Below are 19,725 nucleotides of genomic sequence, written 5' to 3'. Positions count from 1 at the left end.
CACATACAATTCATATACAACAACGTGCCTCATGTTTTCATTAATGTTATACATGTGTACCATGGATTTTAGTCATACTCACCCCCCTACCTTCTTTTGACCCCGTAGTGAAACACTTTTGCTTCCCAATGGGCCCCTCTTCTATGCTTGTGTCCTTTTTCATGACCCCCAGGTTTAATGAGGGCTGCTTGCATGTGCATGGTTTAGGAGATATTTGCTGGAGCAATGGCTATACCATTGAACAAATAGATCATCCCTTAGAGATGAGCCCCTTCCCCATTCATTATCAAATGTTGATGGGAATAAACATGATGTGTAGATATGCATGCAGGTAAAACACCCATGCATATAAAGTGAAAAATTTAAAGAGTTTTAAAGAAGATTCTTGTGAAGAGAAAATGGGTGGATTTTTCTTAATGAATAAATGAAGGCAATTTTGTTTTTTAAGCAATTTCCCAGGAAACAAAAGTGTAAGATATTTGTGGAGGTGTTTAGAATCAAGCACTTTAGACTAAAAAGAAGAGAATATCTGAAACCATTATGGTGTTTACTATCTTATCAGCAGTGCTGAAAATTCTTAAAGAAGCTTAAATTATCCATTCCAGATTGCTCTTTCAAGCGCTTGTATTATATTTGTCTATGGAGACAAAGAAAGATGTCAAATTCCAATGAATTCCCCAGAATTACAAACAAAGAATACAATACAGAGTGGGGGCACATAACTGTCAGTACATAATGATGTTCTGAAAGGCTTTCCCATTCCTTCCTTGTTTTATTGTTTTCCAAATGCAATGAGTTTTTTTTAAAGGGAACCAGGAAGAAAACAAGGATTCATTACCACAGGAGCAATGCTAATTGTGAATTCTTGGATACAAAGGAATGTAATATGAGTTACTACTTCTTCCTAGAGAGAAACAGTAATTGTTGTCAGGGAGTATGGGACACAGTGACTCACTTAATTCGGTGTCAGTGTGTCCTTGGCAGGCCAGTGAAAGCAACTGGGATTCCAAAAGTCCAGTGGGATTTTCTAGCTAAAAATTATAAAAGGTGAGTCTGACTTGAATTTATATAATTTCAGTCTTGTATAAAATTACTGACATAAATATGGACAAATATTTAGAAGTTGCTAGTTAAAAGTGTTAGAATTAGAAAGTACTCCAGCCATTGTATCCATGTAGAACTCCCCTCTCTCTGTTCCTATATGCTAGCCTTGGGAATCAGTTTACTTACCGAGTGTAGAAAATATGTAGGGAAGGACAAAGGGCAAAACAGAGAGTCAGGAAGTTCTTCCATGTATTAAGCTAAACCATCATCTCTTCAGCATGTTCCTGCTTTCTGTCTTTGGAAATTAAGATGATTAGATCTTCATGACATACTAAAAAACATACTCAAAAAAGAATTGCCATTTATAATTCTTCCCTTCTTTAGAACTTAAACTTTTTTCTTCTGGGTTGTGGTTCACAGAGCCTCCTCCTAGACCTGATTGTCTTTGGACTTTTAAGTGGCTCAGCATCTCATCTAAGTTATTCAGTGTTTCCCTTCATTAGAAAACAATTTCAGAACTTGATTGATAACCCCCTGCACAATACTTGTCTGTGAGCATATCAAATATATTTTGAAATGACATTAAGAAACAAAGTCTAATATAACAAAAGAAATGAACAGTGCTATGATTTGAATATTTGTCTCTTCCAAAATTCGTCTTGAAATTTAATAGCTATTACAGCATTAAATTTAAAGAGGTGGGGCCATCATAAGATGATTCGATCACAAATATCCTGCTTTTATTGATGAGATAATGCCTTTATAAAGGAAAGTTCAGTGCTTCATCTGAGATGCAGCAGATAACAAGCCTTTTTTCTTTAACTTGTTAGCCTCCAGAATGTAAGAAATAAATTCATTCTCCATAAGTTAACCTTACTCCAAATATTCTTCCATAGCAATGCAAAATGAATGAAGAGAATTTTGTATGTAGGACAGCAGTTAGCAAACATTTCGTTATCATCATATGTCCTTTGCAAAAATGTGTGAGTCCCCAAGGGAATCAGAATTTGCATATACATTGCACTGGGATTTAGAAAATAAAAGTGTGTATTCTTCAATTCTTAAATACTGCATAGTTTCAAATTACTGTTATACAGACGAAACTAAGACTATATTCAGGCTGCTAACTCATCATGAATAATACAATATTCTCCGGTTGCTTATTAGATTTTATAAGAAGCTGCATCTATAGTGTAATTGTTCATTATTGAAATAGTTTAAAGGACCAGAAGCACACATGGAGCAAAACTCAACCATTTCTCATCCTTTTGTTGCCTCTGCTGTATAGCAGTCATCTGTTACTAGCTAAAACCAATCTATGATAGCAGATTTCAGCTAAGTAGTTTCAATATTAACTTATCAATGCAAGTATTCATAAGACACTCATTATTCTAAAATGGGGACCACCTATTCACTCTTTAGAAGCAAGTTGAGTTTGCCATAGACTCATGGTAACAGATTGCAAAGAATTCCAAAAAATAAATTCTAGGTCATAATATAGTTTACTTATTACTACATTGAAGATTTTTGTTCATTTTTACTTTTTGTTTATTCTTTGAATATTTCATACATATATAAAGTATATTTTATCATATCCAACAGTCACCCTCACACACAGGATATCTCCCTCCAACTCCTCCCAGGGTAACCACCCCCTCTCCATTTATTCTTTTAAAAATATTTAATTAATTCTTTGAGAATTTCATAGGATATAGTTTTATCATATTCACTTAACTCCTCCCCTTATTCCTTCCAGATATACTACACCTCCTTAGCCTAATTTATGGCCTCTTTTATTTTATGATTTTACTTAATATCCCATGGATTCCAATTTGGGGTGTCCATAGAAGTCCTTCAGACTTCTATGCAGAAATTTTCATAAAGCAACTTTCATATTCAGAATATCCCACAGCAGAGAAAGGACATTTAAAAACTCAGGATCAATTCATTTAGTGTGAAAATAAAAGACAATGAACACTTTCAATTAAAACATCACCATAAAATATAAAAACCTATGATAGTAACAAAATAATGCAAAATTAAGATCAATACACTAAGATAACATTGGGTAGTTAAGTAAATATTTAACTCAATGACTCTTGGAAAGCTACAATATAAAAGCATTAAATTAGAATAGATAATCATTACAAAATGGCTTGTATAAAACATAGTGCTAAAATCATCCCAGACTGCAACAATGTTATTCTGAGATTACAAATTAATAGGTAGTGTCAAAACCTTAATTGAAGTAAGGTAGAAATGCCAAATTAGGATCACAGCTTTGGGTGTCAAGTATAATTTGTATCATCAGTAAATACTGTTGGATGAGAAGTGAAAAGATTTGACACTATCCTCTAGATAATTCCTCCATTGCTAATATCAACGTAATTAGAAGCAAACCAAAGCAGAGTAAAGCAATCAAAAAAGAGTGGACACTGGGGTGCAGATTTGAACAGAGTGGTAAAGAATGATGAGTATAAGTCCCTGCCATCTATATAAAAATATACTAACAGTTAAAATATGCAAATTACAGAGAATCACAAAAATTATTAATAGAAACAATTTCAATAGTTGTATGAAAAACATCTGAATAACACCCCTGCTGGATGTGTCCCCACTTAAATTGTAGCCTACCAACTACCTATTTTGGAAAATTTCCATTATTTCCATAAGCCTACATTTTCCAATTTTGAATTAAGCCAACTGCACACAGCGTGACTCAAATGATCAAATGTGTCAGACCTTAAAGTGCTTTTCAAATTCTTGATCATTACTGAATTTGCAGTGGCTAGTATTCTTTTTTTTTTTTGTTTTGTTTTGTTTTGTTTTTATGAGACAGGGTTTCTCTGTATTGTTTTGGAGGTTGTCGGTCCAGCCTGGCCTCAAACTCACAGAGATCCGCCTGCCTCTGCCTCCCGAGTGCTGGGATTAAAGGCGTGCGCCACCACCGCCCAGCTGGGTAGTATTCTTTTAGACACTACCTTTGTCCAAATCAGGTGACATGTTAGTTAAAGGACACCAGGGATGCGATGCTGGAATACTGACAAGCAATGTTATAGTATCAACTAGTCCCTCATGTGTCAAGCAGTATGCAAGGAAGTTAACACCACTTAGATGCAGAGAAGATTCTGAAAATGGTGAATCTGTTATCATTCAATAATTGCCAATCTTCTCTGTTGAAAAATAAAAGTTAAATAGCTGTTTCCCATATAGTGTAGAAAAATAATCTTAAGTTCAAGTAATTCAGTGCACATAAATATATTGTCTTACACAGAGTGACCAACACAGAGACATGGAAATTGGGTCTGAACAGTTTTGTTGGTTTTTTTTTGTTATTTCTTTTTTGTTTGTTTGTTTGGTTTTGGTTTTTGGTTTTACGAGACAGGGTTTCTCTTTTTTGCTTTTTACCCCACTGATGAAACATATAGTTTGGGGTTACCATTTTGAGATCTCAGGAGTAAATAGATGAATAACTGGGTCTATAAACATTGTCATTTCCATAAGAGAGTTTTGAAATGAAATTCCAAAGAAATACTGGCATGGTTTAAATTCTACCACAAATTTTAGTATTTATTCTTTATAATTACAAATATGAGTAATTTAGTTATTTTATGATAAATTCTCCCTTTTGTGGGAATTATTTAATTTCAGTATGAGCAGTTATTTTATTAACTTAGTCTTTTTATTACCCTAAAACTCACCAATAACAATACACTCATACAAAGCAGTACTATGACATACCATATAATATATTCCCAGTATACTGAGTATGTCACACAGAGGAAAAATTGTTGCCTAACAGTGAAACACTAGGTTTTTCCCCTGCACAAATTGGAAGGAAAGAGGGAAAAGAATGCAAAGGAAAAGAAAGCAAGGAAAGGAGAAGAACAATATATTTCTTTACTGTGTGAGTAGGCTTCTGTGGGGTCTTTGGCCACATGTGTGAGTAGGCTTCCGTGGGGTATTTAGCCACATGTGTGAGTAGGCTTCTGTGGGGTATTTAGCCACATGTGTAAGTAGGCTTCTGTGGGGTATTTGATTCTCATGTGTTATGCAAATATTCCACCTTTGGAATTTAAAAATTACCCTCATATCTTAAGCAGAAGTAATGACATTTATAAATCCTTCCAGAAAGCCAGTGAAGATAACTAAGTTCAGTCAAATCTTTAACTGCAGAGACGAGAAATAGAAATAGTTAGCAGGAAAAACAGAATAGTGACAGACTTCAAAATGTGTTTTCAGTTGTGTTAACCATCCAAAGCTATCCTGGACCACATAGCAAGAGCAATCCTACAACAAAATCACCAGCTATGTTTGATATGTAAATATAAGTATATCCACTCTTCGGTAGTGGGGCATCTAGGTTGCTTCCAGGTTCTGGCTATTACAAATAATGTTGCTATGAACATGGTTGAACAGATGTCCTTTTATGAATATGCATCTTTTGGGTATATGCCTAAGACTCAGATTGCTGGATCTTGTGGTAGACTGAGTCCCATTTTCCTATAGAACCAACATACTGATTTCCAAAGTGGCTGTCCAAGTTGGCACTCCCACCAGCAGTGGAGGAGTGTTCCCCTTTCTCCACATACTCTCCAGCAGAAACTGTCATTGGTGTTTTTGATTTTAGCCATTCTGACAGGAGTGCGATGGTATCTCAGAGTTGTTTTGATTTGCATTTCCCAGATGGCTAGGGATGTTGAGCAGTTTCTTATGTGTCTCTCAGCCATTTTATATTCTTCTTTTGAGAATTCTCTATTTAGTTCTGTATCCTACTTTTTATTGGATTATTTGAGGTTTTGGTGACTAGGTTCTTGAGTTCTTTATATATTATGGAAATCAGCTCTCTGTCAGATGTGAGGTTGGTGAATATCTTTTCCCATTTTGTGAGCTGACTTTTTTTGTTAACTGTTTCCTTTGCCTTGCAGAAGCTTCTCAGTTTCAGGAGGTCCCATTTATTAATTGTCAATCTCAGTGTTTGTGTTACTGGTGTTATGTTCAGGAAGCAGTCTCCAGTACCAATTCATTCAAGGGTACCACCCACTTGCTCTTCTAAGAGGTTCAGTGTGGCTGGATTTATGTTGAGGTCGTTGATCCATTTGGACTTAAGTTTTGTGCTCGCTGATAGATATGGATCTATCCTCAGTCTTCTACATACCAGCATCCAGTTATGCCAGCACCATTTGTTGAAAATGTTTTCTTTTCTCCACTATATAATTTTAGCTTCTTAGTCAAAATCAGGTGTTCGTAGGTGTGTGGGTTAATATCAGTGTTTTCAATTAGATTCCATTGGTCTCCCTATCTATTTTTGTGGCAATATCAACCCAGGAATATAGCTCTACAATAGAGCTTGAAGTCAAGCATGGAGATGCCTCTGGACATTCCTTTATTTCACAGGGTTGTTTTGGCTCTCCTGGGTCTTTTGTTTTTCTATATGAAATTAAGAATTGTTTTTCAAGGTCTGTGAAGAATTATGATGGGATTTTGATGGGGATTGCATTGAATCTGTAGACTGATTTTGGCAAGATTGTCATTTTTTACTATGTTGATCCTACTTATCCAAGAGCATGTGAGATCTTTCTTTCCATTTTTCTGGTGTCTTCTTTAATTTCTTTCCTTAAAGATTCAAAGTTCTTGGGATGCAGGTCTTTCACTTATTTGGTTAGCTTTACTCCAAGTTATTTTATGTTGTTTGTGGCAATTGTAAAGGGTGATGTTTCTCTGATTTCTTTCTCAGAACTTTTATCATCTGTATAGTAGGGATACTGATTTTTTAAATTGATCTTGTATCCTGCCACTTTGCTGAAGGTGTTTATCAGCTGTAGGATTCCCTGTTAGAGTTTTTCTGGTCACTTATGTAAACTATCATATCATCTGCAAATAATGAAAGTTTGACTTCTTTCCAGTTTGTATGCCCTTGGTCTCCTTTTGTTGTCTTACTGCTCTAGCTAGAACTTCAAGTACAATATTGGAGAGGTATAGAGAGGGTGAACATCTTTGTCTTGTTCCTGATTTTAGAGGAATCACGTTGAGTTTCTCTCCATATAGTTTGATGTTGGCTGTTAGTTTGCTGTATATTGCCTTTATTATGTTTAGGTATATTCCTGTTATTCCTAATCTCTCCAGGACCTTTATCATGCAGGAGTGTTGGATTTTGTTGAAGGCTTTTTCAGTATCTAGTGAGATGATCATGTGATTTCAGTTTCTCAGCTTGTTTATGTGGAGGATTACATTGATGGATTTTTGTATGTTGAACCATTCCTGCATCATTGGGATGAAGCCTACTTGATTATGTTGGATGAGTTTTCTGATGTGTTCTTTGATTCAGTTTGCCAGTATTTATTGAGTATTTTTGCATCAATGTTCATGAGGGATATTGGTGTGAAGTTCTCTTTCTTAGTTTTGTCTTTTGTGGATTGGGTATCAAGGTTATTAAAGCATGATACAAGGAAGTTGGCAATGACTCTTCTGCTTCTATTACATGGAATACTTTGTAGAGAATTTGTATAATCTGTTCTTTGAATTTCTGATAGAATTCTGCAGAGTCCATCTGGACCTGGGATTTTTTTGGGACTGGGAGACTTTTAATGACAGCATCTATTTCAATTGCTTAGCTGTTGTTTATTTAATTGGAATAACTACATGTATCTTATCAGACCACCATGCTTTCAATTTTGGTAAGTGATATCTATCCAGAAAAGTGTCTATTTCCTTTAGATTTTCAAATGATGTGGAGTACAGATTTTCAAAATATGACCTGATGATTCTCAGGATTCCCCCAGTGTCTGTTGTTATGTCCCCATTTTCATTTCTGATTTTGTTAATTTGCATGTCCATACTCTGCAGTTTGGTATGTTTGGATTAAGGTCTATCATGTCTATCATGTTGATTTTCTCAAAGAACCAACTCTTGTCACATTTATTCTTTGTATTGTTTCCCTAGTTTCTACTTTATTGATTTCAGCCCTCAATTCGATCATTTCCTGGCATCTCCTCCTCCGGGTTGAATTTGCTTAATTTTGTTCTAGAACTTACAGTTGTGCTGTTAATTCTCTAGTGTGAATATTTTCCAGTTTCTTCATGTTGGCACCTAGTGCTATGAAATTTCTTCTTAGCACTGGTTTCAAAGTGTCCCATAAGTTTGGGTATGTTATGTCTTCATTCTCATTGAATTCTAGGAAGTCTTTAATTTCTTTTTTTTATTTCTTCCTTGACCCAGGAATGGTGCGATTTTGCATTATTCAATTTCCATGAGTTTGTAGGATTCTTGTAATTAGTGTTATTGTTGAAACTCAACTTTAAAGCATGGTGGTCTAACAAGATACATACAGTTATTCCAATTTTTTGTACCTGTTGATTTTTACTATGTTGCCAGGTATGTGGTTGTTTTTTGAGAAGGTTCCATGTGGCACTGCGAAGGTATTCTTTTGTTTGGATTGAATGTTCTATAGATGTCTGTTAATCCCAATTCGTTCACAACTTTTATTATTTCTTTTGTTTCTTTGCTAAGTTTCTGTCTAGTGGTCCTGCTTAATGGTGTGAGTGGGGTGTTGAAGTCTCCCAGTATAAGGGTATAGAGTTTTATGTGTGATTTGAGTGTTACTAGTGTTTCTTTTGTGAACGTGGATGTCTTTGTATTTGGGGCATAGATGTTTAGAATTGATACTTCATCTTGGCGTATTTCTCCTGTGAGCAGTATGAAATGACCTCCTTCATCTCTTTTGATTGATTTTAGTTTGAAGTCTAATTTTTAGCTATTAAGATTGCTTCAGTCCATTTGATTGGAAAATCTTTTCTCAGCCCTTAACTATGAGGTGACATCTGTCTTCAAAGCTGAGGTGTGTTTCTTGTGTGCAGAAGAAGCATGGATTCTGTTTTGGAATCCATTCTGTTAACCTGTGTCTTTTTATGGGCAAGTTAAGACCATTCATATTGAGGGATACTAATGACTATTGATGTTCATCCCTGTTTGTTTTGGATTTGTTGTTAGTGGAATGTGTGTGGATTTCCACCCCTTTGTTCTTTTGGTTTATGGAGGGGAGATGGGGTGGGGAGTTGGGGGTGTTGGTGGTGGTGGTTGAAGAGGGGAGGGAAAGGAAGCTGGGATTGACATGTGAAACAAGCTTGTTTCTAAGTTAAATAAAAATATAAGTATATTTAAAACATTTAAACTGCTCCACAATCTCTTTATTTTCAGAATTAGGACTGTCTCAACAACAAGAAAATCTGGGTAAAATAAGGGTTAAGCAATTCACAAAAAAATAGAAACAAGGAAAGTTGCAGGAGGATGGAGCATATGCTTGATGGTCCAGAAAGTATCGTTGTGTAAGCAAATTGATGGAGCTTCCTCCTGTCTGTGTGATCTTTGATTTGATTGCTTTATATTATTTCACCACTCAAAGATGACAATTACACTGAGGAAGACTATTAATTACCATGAAATTTCTGAAAGTTGGTTCAGAGTATATTACTGGGGAGCAGGTACTGTGAGAACCTTTATTGCCTTTGGCTTCTACAAAGATAGAAGAAAACCCATTGCTTCCCTGAGAATTCCGGCTCATTCAAGTCCTCCAGAAATAATCTTACTTACTAATTCTATTTAGCAAAATGTTAGTAAAATGTTAGTAACCACATCGTGACTGTATCATTTCCTCAACAGTCTTTGCCTGTCTTTCATTACTTTAAACTTCACTGCTTCAGCAAATTAGTGAATTATCAAATCTTCATAAGAATTTCATAGAATAAAACAGGTTTATGGGAAAGTTTGGTTTCTATGTATGCCTTCTACATATAATAATTTCTTTCTTTTGACTGCTGTCATCCTGGGACTACTTTAAAAATGTTGTCACTCTGAACTAAAATCTATACTTTCCTGAGAAACCAAAGTTGAAAAAGGATGTGACATTTTGGTTGCCTTTAATTTTACATAGAGCTATTCCTGATTAGAGGTACAACTTTCTCATTTTTATAACATTTTTGAGAGAAAATTATATATGTAATCTGTTAAGACTGTCAGTAAACATCTAAAAAAGGCATTGAATGCCCTCAATTATTTCCTCATTTGTAACTAGAAAACATCTCACTTGAATGAACTGATAAAGCATATCCCCTATTTCTATCCTCTGTGAAATTTGTCATTTTGTCAAGGGAGAAAAGTAATGAGGCTCAGCTCTGCTTTGTCACCCTCAGTGACCTGAAGAACTCCCTTAATCTTTTAGAGATCAAAATATAATTAGTAGCTTCCACACTCAAACTATTCCAGGATTAGCCAATATGTAGCAGAACGAGGGTTAAGTAAAAATGTTTTAAATACAGGCTTAAGCATGACTCTTAAGAGAGAAAAGGGGTACTTAGAAAAAATAACACACCTCAGAACATGGGTGTGGGCTTCTCTAAGCAAGTTGCACAGACTTTATTGCCTTTATTATAGTATATATATTTATTTATGGCAGTTTTGAAGATATTTCCTTTGAAGGGCTGCTAAGGAATCTAAATGAGATGATTTCTGAGTAGCTCCTGCCAGGATCACTCACGAATGCTCAAAGGCAGGCTGGCTTCTTTAGAAAGGTGATAGTCTTGTGTGAGTGTCCCAAAAAGTATCCAGGAAAATTAATGCAGTCATCCCAATGTCGTATATGTTCAGGCCTTAAGCCAGGTTCATTGCTATTCTAACAACCAGGACAATAAAAAATAGTCCTATAAATAAAAGGAGAGTTATTTCCATGGCATCAGCCTTTCAGTGCAGTTGGTAGCTCTGGGGCTCTTCCTTTTCAGCCTGTGAGGGCATTAACCTGAACCCGTGGGGACGGGTTCTTTCTTGCTACACTCCTGTTTGATGTCCCCTATCCATCCGGCCTCATTGCAGAAATTACTATGATGAAGAAAATTAACATTCAACACAAGGGTATTTTACTGGTAAAACTAAATCTTAGTTTATGCTCAAGGATAGTGGAAAGCACTCTAGGAAAGTGTGTATGGTAAAGGCTGAGACTCCATGAAGCTGGAATTGCAAACAAATTTTACGAGCTCTATATTATTGGGTAAAATGTCAGATGACAATAGGCATCTTCCAAAACCAAAAACAAATCATTTGATATTATTTTCTAAGGAAAAGAACCTAATGTTTCTTTTGTTTATTTTAATTTTAATTTTAGAATTATATTCTTCCCTTCTTGTCTCATTTTCCTTTAGACTGAACCATATTTTAGATAGTAGTATATGGAAGAATGAATAAATTGCAACATATAATGCATCTAGAATAGTTCATGGTACAAGGTGAAAAATGCTTTTCTTTTCACATAATTCACAGTGTTCTCAGATCAAGAGCAGTACTTCATCTTTTCCATGAATTGGATACAGAGAAGCTCATGATTTCATATTGATTCATTACAGCCATTCTGATACAGTGTAAAGATCCAAAAATGGAAATCACTTATATGGATATAAGTGAAGACTTTTGAAATTAAATACAAATTGCTTGTGAAATTGTTCATATCACTTGTCAGTTCCAACACTAAGTGTACTTGTGCAAAAACATGTAGATTGGATTAGAGCACTAAACATTATTGCCTTCCCCAGCTCTCCCTTTGCTTTGAGACATAAAATACATTTTCAAAGAGGTCCTTTTAGTAAAGATTACAGACACAACAAGAAATTTTCCTTACAAGGGAAACATGGATTATATCTTTCAATTCAGTTTTCCTTTGAACTTAATATTACTGTAGGAAATTAGTTCATCTCAGGTCCTGATTTATAGAGACCTTACTGTTTGATGTTCGAGAAGTTCAGTCATCTACTTCAGAGAGGTGAGGATATATTTGAGTGAAAGGAACCAACCATTACCTATCTGTTTCTAAGCCTCTATGGCCTTTGACTCATATTTAGTAACTCCAAATATCCTGTGGACTCTAATGGGCTTAAGAAAGATGTTGGTGTAATACCTAGGTGGCCTTGAGGGTAATAAAAAGTTGATGGATTCCCAGAAGTACAGTCACTTCCCAAATTCTTGGGACTCTTGAAATTTCTTCTAAAAAGATTCTATTTCTCATTAAAATTCAGTCTAATATGTCCATCTAAGACCTTTAATTATGCCATTTAAAAATACAACCATGAATCATAATAAAAGGAAAAAAATCATGACCTGTCTTTCCCAACCAGTTTTGGAAGACTTTAATCTGAAAATCTACAAATTGAACCATCTGTATTTAGATACTCTTACTCTAATGCTTTCCTCTCTCAAATCTATGTCTAGCAATGAAATAGATGGAAGAAATTTCCAGCTCAGAGAAAGGTTCAGCAATGCTACTCTATGTATCACAGATAGTTAACCACATGGTCTTATGAATAAAATTTCATTAAAATACAGATACATTCTTTCCCTCACAGATTCTCCTCTCAAAAGCAGTAATTTATATCTGCAATGAAAACTAGATGGCCCACAAATCTTAAAATATTTATTACCTGGTAATTTACAGAAAGGTGTTCATCCTTGGTTCAGAAAACGGCTTTTAATTAATGTATACATTTGGAGGGTTTAGTGTTAGCTCCAGAGGGAGGGGCCATATTGCAGAGAATTTTCTCTCTTCTACTGGTGCTACAATTAACAATAAAAATATTTTTAACTAAGAGTGAGGAAAATTTTTAACTTTTCTATATATAATCCACAATTTTAAATAAAATAAAATAAAAGTTTAATAGCACATCCATCAAAATAACCAGTTAGCTAAAAATCTCACTTTAAAAATAGTCATGAACACATAACCTTTTAAAGTAGAGGTTTTCCTCTGGTGATTCTTTTTTCCTTCATGATCCTTCTCTATACTAAATTTAGTGAGGAATCCTAGGAGATAGCTAAATATGACGCTTTTATTCCTCAACATTCAGACAAATTCCAATCTTGCAATATTTCCCATCCAAAAGGTATCATTACTCCTTCTGTAGTTGAGAGAGAAGACATATAGTGACGACATAAAACTCAATCATAGAATCCTCTTTACTCTCTGACTCCCTTATATTTTCCTTTATAATTAAAAATCTCATTTATGTCTGTCATTTTCCTTGAGATCTGCTCTTTTCACCCTTTCACTCTCTTTGTTTTTAATCAAGTCTCCATATTAGTACCAAACTAAATTTTCCTCAATCTATCAACATTTTCTTTCCAAAGTTTAGGCCTGGCCATTGAATTGTCTATCTAGGTATCTCAAATACTCCCTCATGATGGGAGATTAAAAGCTATGCTATTTAGTGTGCTGTGTAGGAGGCTTGCATAATTGCATTCTGTCTGAAATACTCTTGCATTTGTCTTCACATCCTGGATTCCTTTTCAGTCTTATAAGATGACATCAGTTATTACCAAAGAGTTGTTACTACAGTAATATTTCTGGCCACATGTCTTCCTCAGTTTGTGATCCATTGCTAGGGATTCTTAGCCTCTATGTGCAGATCAAGAGACCTTTACAGCATAATAGGGACCAGAGAATTTGTGCTCTCCCACTCAGCCAGACTGAGCTACTATCAGGGACATGATGTGAGATGCACATCATACCCCTTTGTGTTTCAAATGTTTACAGCACATGGTAGAGGAAAGGAATTCAAAAGTTATTATAAGGAGAGGTGACAGAGGCTGAAGTTGGAGTTGGGGTATTGAAAAAAGGCACTTCGGTTTTGTGAGCTGGAGATAACCTAAGCAAGCTTGACTCTCATTACGTTTCACTCATCAGGCCTTGTCTTGTCATTCATTGAATAAATTAAACTATCAATGCAGCTCCAAACTGCCATTGTAACATTCAGTGTCCTCCAGGCTTGGCATTCAACAGTGCATTGAGTTGCTGAGGGCACTACATAGCTGTGGTCCCAAGCACTTGGAAGACAAAGATGGGAGTTCAAAGCCATACTTACAAAAGTATCTTGAAGTCATCATGGATCATTCTTAAAAACAAAACAGAAAGTATTTAATCTCTTTCCATTAATGCATCCATACCCTAAGCCCTAGATCACCTCCCTGGAACACCTGGTCTCAGTTCTTTCAAAATCTCAGCAGTTATGTAAGGTCTTAGCTAAAATGCCATTTGAGCTCATAGTTTTAAAGAGAAGCCTCCTCCTATACATTTTCTTCGATGCCTGTATTGTCATGGAACTGATTGAAATTTTCTTATCTTTCTACCCTTTCTGTGAGGACATGCCACTTTTATAACCTTACTGTGTGTCAGCGTGCTTGATATATAATGGAAGTTTGATGACTATTGTATTTATAGCACTGAAATGGACATTATCAAAACCAAAACTCAGTTATTTATAAACAAGACACTTAGAAACTCTGCTTTCACCCTCCAAGTCATTGCTGCTGCTCTGGTTTATTCATTTAACTTGGGAACACATTGTAACTCACTCTCCCAAAAGAAGCTCTTCAATTACTTTTGGCAGCTCCTTACATTGTTATTCAATGGAATCTCTAGGCAGCAGCCTCACAGGCAGTCATTTGAGTGGAGGGAACTTGAGAGACTATTTTTATGTGTGCTTGGAATGCTGTTTACCTTTGGATTATTGCCGACATTAAGTCTTCCAAGGCTATTGGAAAATTCTCTCTTCAGTTATGCAGTCCGGGCTGTGAATTATCTTCCTTCCATGATTATTTTATCTGAAATATTAATGTATACTGCATATGACTTACCTTTTCTGTTTGATATGATATCTAGTTACTTTAGAAAATGAGAAGGTCTGTGACATTTCATCAGTTTTAATAAGGCTGATGCAATCTTATCCAACATCCCCCTCTATGGATGCGGATGCCATAGAATTTTTTCCCACGGTCTAAGTTCACTTTACTTTTTAATGATTTCCTTCTTGCCTGGCATATCTCTGCTTAAAAGGTGAGATGAGTTCCTCCACAAAGCAGTCTGGGGCATTCTCAGGTGAAATGCAATACAGACTGGAAAGAGAAGTTCAGAGTCCTCCAACTCTTCCTTTCCCATACTGATCTTTGACATTTATTCGATTGCCATTTAAAATCTGGGTTTTCATTTGTACATTTTCAATTCCAAGGGAAAAGCCACACAAATCTGTCAGAAATGAGCCTTTTAAAAAAGCTCCTTTAACAGCTGTTCTGAGCAGCTGGTCCCAGATTCACTAGAATATGCAAGTCATCCTGTCCCTTCTGCATGGAGTCTGACTTGACTGAACAGCTTCAAATGTCAGAGTCAGAATAGTTACAGATGGCAGTAGGTTTTGGAAATGTATGCCTTCTCCTTTTACAGTTTGTGCATCCATTTGTTTGCTTCCTATGCCATGAAGGTTTGAGGACTGAGATGAAGAAACTACTATCAGTTGTGTGTTTTGCCTAGGAAAAGAATCAAATTAACCAATTTTAGTCATTCATACTAAAAATAATTAAACTTTTAGTTGATCACATGTTCTCTTCTCCTCAAGAAAAAGTTACAGATGGGTTTGCTGTGTAGAACTTTAATGTATTTTAAGACATAAATGTTATTTTATTCCCTAATTGATTTAAGCGACATGAGAATTCAAGACAATATTTTACTTTGCAAACTGAAGCACCTTTACACTGTCACTACTATATAACAAGAAGAAACACCTGACATAGGGCTTATAGAAATGACTAAGGGGTTCAATGATTTAGATTAAATTGCCCATGTATCCAAGAAGGGATTTGATTACATTATTGAGCAAGGCTAAGTAATCATTAGCAGAGTTAATGGAGAGTGTTTTCTGACTGATGTAAACATTTAGACAGAGAAGATTATTTATGTAGGCATATCAAGATTACAAATGACTGATTGAAAAGTTAATGAAGACAAATCTATGAAAGCAACCATTCAATTTTGAGATTTTCACTGTCTATGAAATGCATTCTTTCTAAATTGAGAGCTACGGAGAGGGCGTATTAGTTTGACATGGAAACAGAGCACATGATAATTTAAACTACTTATTTTCATAGTGTTCTTCCAGTGGTTATAAGGTAAGTGGTGATCTAGGAATTAGCAATTCCTCAAGGATTTGTAGAATTTCAAATGATTGTAGATAATGGAAATGATGTTTTAGACAATACATTGTGTGGTCCACAATTAAGAAAAAATAACAAAACAAATTCCGGATCTCTTACCTGCTGCTGGTGATCTTGGGCAAATTCTGTGGGCATCAGTCCTCAAAGCATTATGTCACCTGTATCATTCCTGGGTACCTAAACCTAAAACAATCAAGGTCTGTGTAGGAGTGGAGCAAGTCCTGAGTGAAGTCCTAAGAGAATGTGTATTGTTTTCCATGTGCATAGCCATGTCAAGATCCAAGCTTCAGACATATAAGAAAATGACAAAGCCTTTCTTTTCACTCCCCACTCTGAGGGGAAGCTCGGGGAGATAGCAAAGCCTTTCTTTTCTCTGAGTGAGAATGTTGACAGTGTATGCAGAAAACACCCACCATAGCTTTCTCGCGTGGATATTAATGACCTGAAGACTTCTGCCTCAGAGACTGCTCCTACCAAGATCAGCAAAAATTGCTGCTAGACTTAACCACATGGCATGGCATAAACCTGCTTCCTTGATTTAAGTGGATGCAATAATCCTGCCTCCTTGTTCAGGTGTATGCAATAAACATGTGGAGTTTTGGGAAGGCAGGAAGAAGAAGTTTCTCCAACAGAAAGCTGAGTCCACCTGATCCCAGCTTTTCTGTGTATTCGTTTGTATATCTTCTATTCTTCACTGCTCATTCTTGGATCTATGATGGACATTGTATCTGTGTAACGAAGACACCACAACTTCTAGCACTGATGCTGTAGCAATAATCACAAATATGCAAATTATAGAATCACCCTAAGTGTGTGCGTGTGAGAGAGAAAGACAGACAGACACACACACACATACCCAAAGAGAAAGAGAGAGAGACAGAGAGAGAGACAGAGAGAGAGAGAATAGATTATTATTCAGCCATAAGGAAGAACCATGTCATTTGCAGAAAAAAATGCATGTGCAGGGAGATTGCCATTTAAATGAAGCAAACCAAACTCAGAAAAACAAATATTACATATACTTACACAACTGAAATAAAGGGGAGCTTTAAAATATAAAAATAGAGGGATGCTATTAGATGAGGATATGTGGGAAGAAGTATGAGAAGTTAAGGACAGGGTTTGGACAGCAGACATTAATTATCAGAGTATGTTACACATGAGTAGGGAGTTATCATATGGAACATATTACTATTTGTAATTAATGCGTACTACTAATAAGAGCTGAATAATGCTCCTAAACCAATAGAGATAGCTATCTCATTCACTAGGTAAATTTAGGATGAATGCTAATAAGTGATATTGACAAGTCCTCTTATTTGAGAACTATGTGTTGTTATCTGGGAAATACATAAGTGGCATGTTACATTTGTTTTCCGAAAAAAGAATGGCGAAATACCCAAGAAAAGTTAAAATAACAGCAGGTATGGATCAGAGTGCAAGGTTTATGCAGAATTAGGTTTGAAAAGTGTAGAGAACATAAAGACTAGAAGCCTTGTTTATAAAGATGGCATCATTCTATGTAATACAAAAGATGAGAAAGGGAAGTATTGTGTGGCTTGAATATTTAAATGTCCTAAGTTCCCATGACAAAATCTTATCTGTGTCAACAGCCATGCTTCACATTTATATTCTCCTCCTATGGTGACCACATAATGGGAATCTGTTCTCCTCGTATCCTCGTAGTTTATGCTCTTCTCATGGAATCACCTCCCTCTCCCCATCATACATTTTTCTCACACCTCATAGCTCTGTGCTGGCTCCCTGCCCCTTTGAATTCTGTGTAATTACTGTTTTGTCTCTCCCAATATTCACATTACACCATTTCATCTCTTATTTGCAGCATTTTGTAGGACTTATTGCAGTGACCCACCTTTTCCAAATCTGTTTGTCTATACTGCCTTCCTCCCAAGAAAAAAATTAATTCTGGTTTCTCTGTGTTCATTCTCCTGACTAAATAAAGCATTTTATACATTAAATTTTTTCTCAGTTATTTGATTACAATATAAGTGTCAAGAGGTCATAAGAAAATGAGATTTTTTGTATAGACTCAATTGATCTGTATATGCACCATTTAACATAGAGAAAAACTCGCCCGTAAATGGTTATTGGACAGTTGAACTGTGACTAGTCTAAGTTAAGACGGCTGTAAACATAAAGCACATTGTGCTGCTGGGCATAAAATATCAGTATCTCTGTAACTTTTAATTGATCACATGTTGATGGTTTAAATGTATTCATTTAAATAAGATAAAATATTGAGACAGACTCTGGTTATATAGCACAGATTGGCCTTGAACTGCTGATTCTTCTGTTTCTCCAGTTTCTATGGTAACAGGAATTCATTGTCATGCTTATTTGTGCTATCTCCAATTCTATAGCTAGTGGTCCCCTGGTCAATATTCAGGCTTTCACTAGATTTCTAGAATGGTAGTTCTCAAAATGCAAACAAACAAACATAATCTACCCAGTACCACCACCAAAAAAAAACCTGCTCTTAGTGACAATTTATAGAAATCCTTTAATAGAGTAAGAAGGTGGGATGTTTTAAGAAAGGAGTAGAAACTACCAGTTCTTATAATATACTAGTCTATAAAGTTCATTGACCAACCCCTTGTGTCCTAAGGTTGTTAAAAAGTAGAGTCAAATACTTTCATTTACACTTATTTGGAGACTTCTTTACATATGAGATGATGTTACAATAATATAGGGTAAACATTGAAAAAGAGAGTGCAGATCTCTGTTGAGTAGAATACAGCTTGGAGGTTAAAGGGTAGAGCTCAAACAAGAAACAGATTGATGGTTTATAGGGTCATTTCATGGATCTTTCCATTGCTTTAGAACACACCTCATAAAGGCTTTGGGCCAAATTATAATGTCACAAAACCTAAAGGTGACTAGCATTTTGTGACCTGAAATCTAGAGGGAAACAACTTTGGGTGCATGGCCTGACAATTAAACAGTGATTCTGGAGCTTGTTTCTTTTCTGATTTAAAAAAATAATCCCTGCACACTTTATTAAGAGGATGGTTTCTACTTCTTGTGAGTTTTACCTTGAAGTGATCAAGGTAAATGACATAATTTCATCTGAATATAAGAGAGGTTATAACAAGAATTCATTGTTTTCCAGAAGCTTCCATCATTATTCCCCTTATTGGTCATACTAGGTTACAAGGATATGCCTCCTGTGCAGAAATCTGATAAAAGGGGATATAAGTCATCACTCTGTAGCCAATTGAATCCACAATTTCCTACAGATATACTAATCTGTGGATGCTCAAGTCCCTTATATAAAACAGGATATAACATCTGCATATAACTTGCATACATCTTCCCACATACTTGGAGTTATCTCTAGTTCACTTATGTAAATAATGAAATATAAGTGCTGTGTCCATAGTATTTGTACTATATTATTTATGCAGTAATGACAAAGAAAAGCCTCTATATTTTCAGTATGAGCATGTTTTTTTTTCTCTTTTTGTTTTTGTCTTTTGAGAGAGAGGCTTTCACTATGTAGCCTTGGTTGGTCTAGTGCTTACTGTGTCGACCAACCTTGCTCCAAACTCACAGAGATCCACTTTCCTCTGCCTTTTTGAGTCCTGGGAATATGCCTCTTGGAAAATTTTGGAGCTATTGTTAACTTACTCTATTGATGCCGAA

The sequence above is a fragment of the Mesocricetus auratus genome, unplaced genomic scaffold (assembly GCF_017639785.1).
Source record: "Mesocricetus auratus isolate SY011 unplaced genomic scaffold, BCM_Maur_2.0 Super-Scaffold_100691, whole genome shotgun sequence".
In the NCBI taxonomy this organism is placed as follows: domain Eukaryota; kingdom Metazoa; phylum Chordata; class Mammalia; order Rodentia; family Cricetidae; genus Mesocricetus; species Mesocricetus auratus.
The sequence above is the reverse complement of the archived record's forward strand: the minus strand, read 5'-3'. Positions refer to the sequence as shown.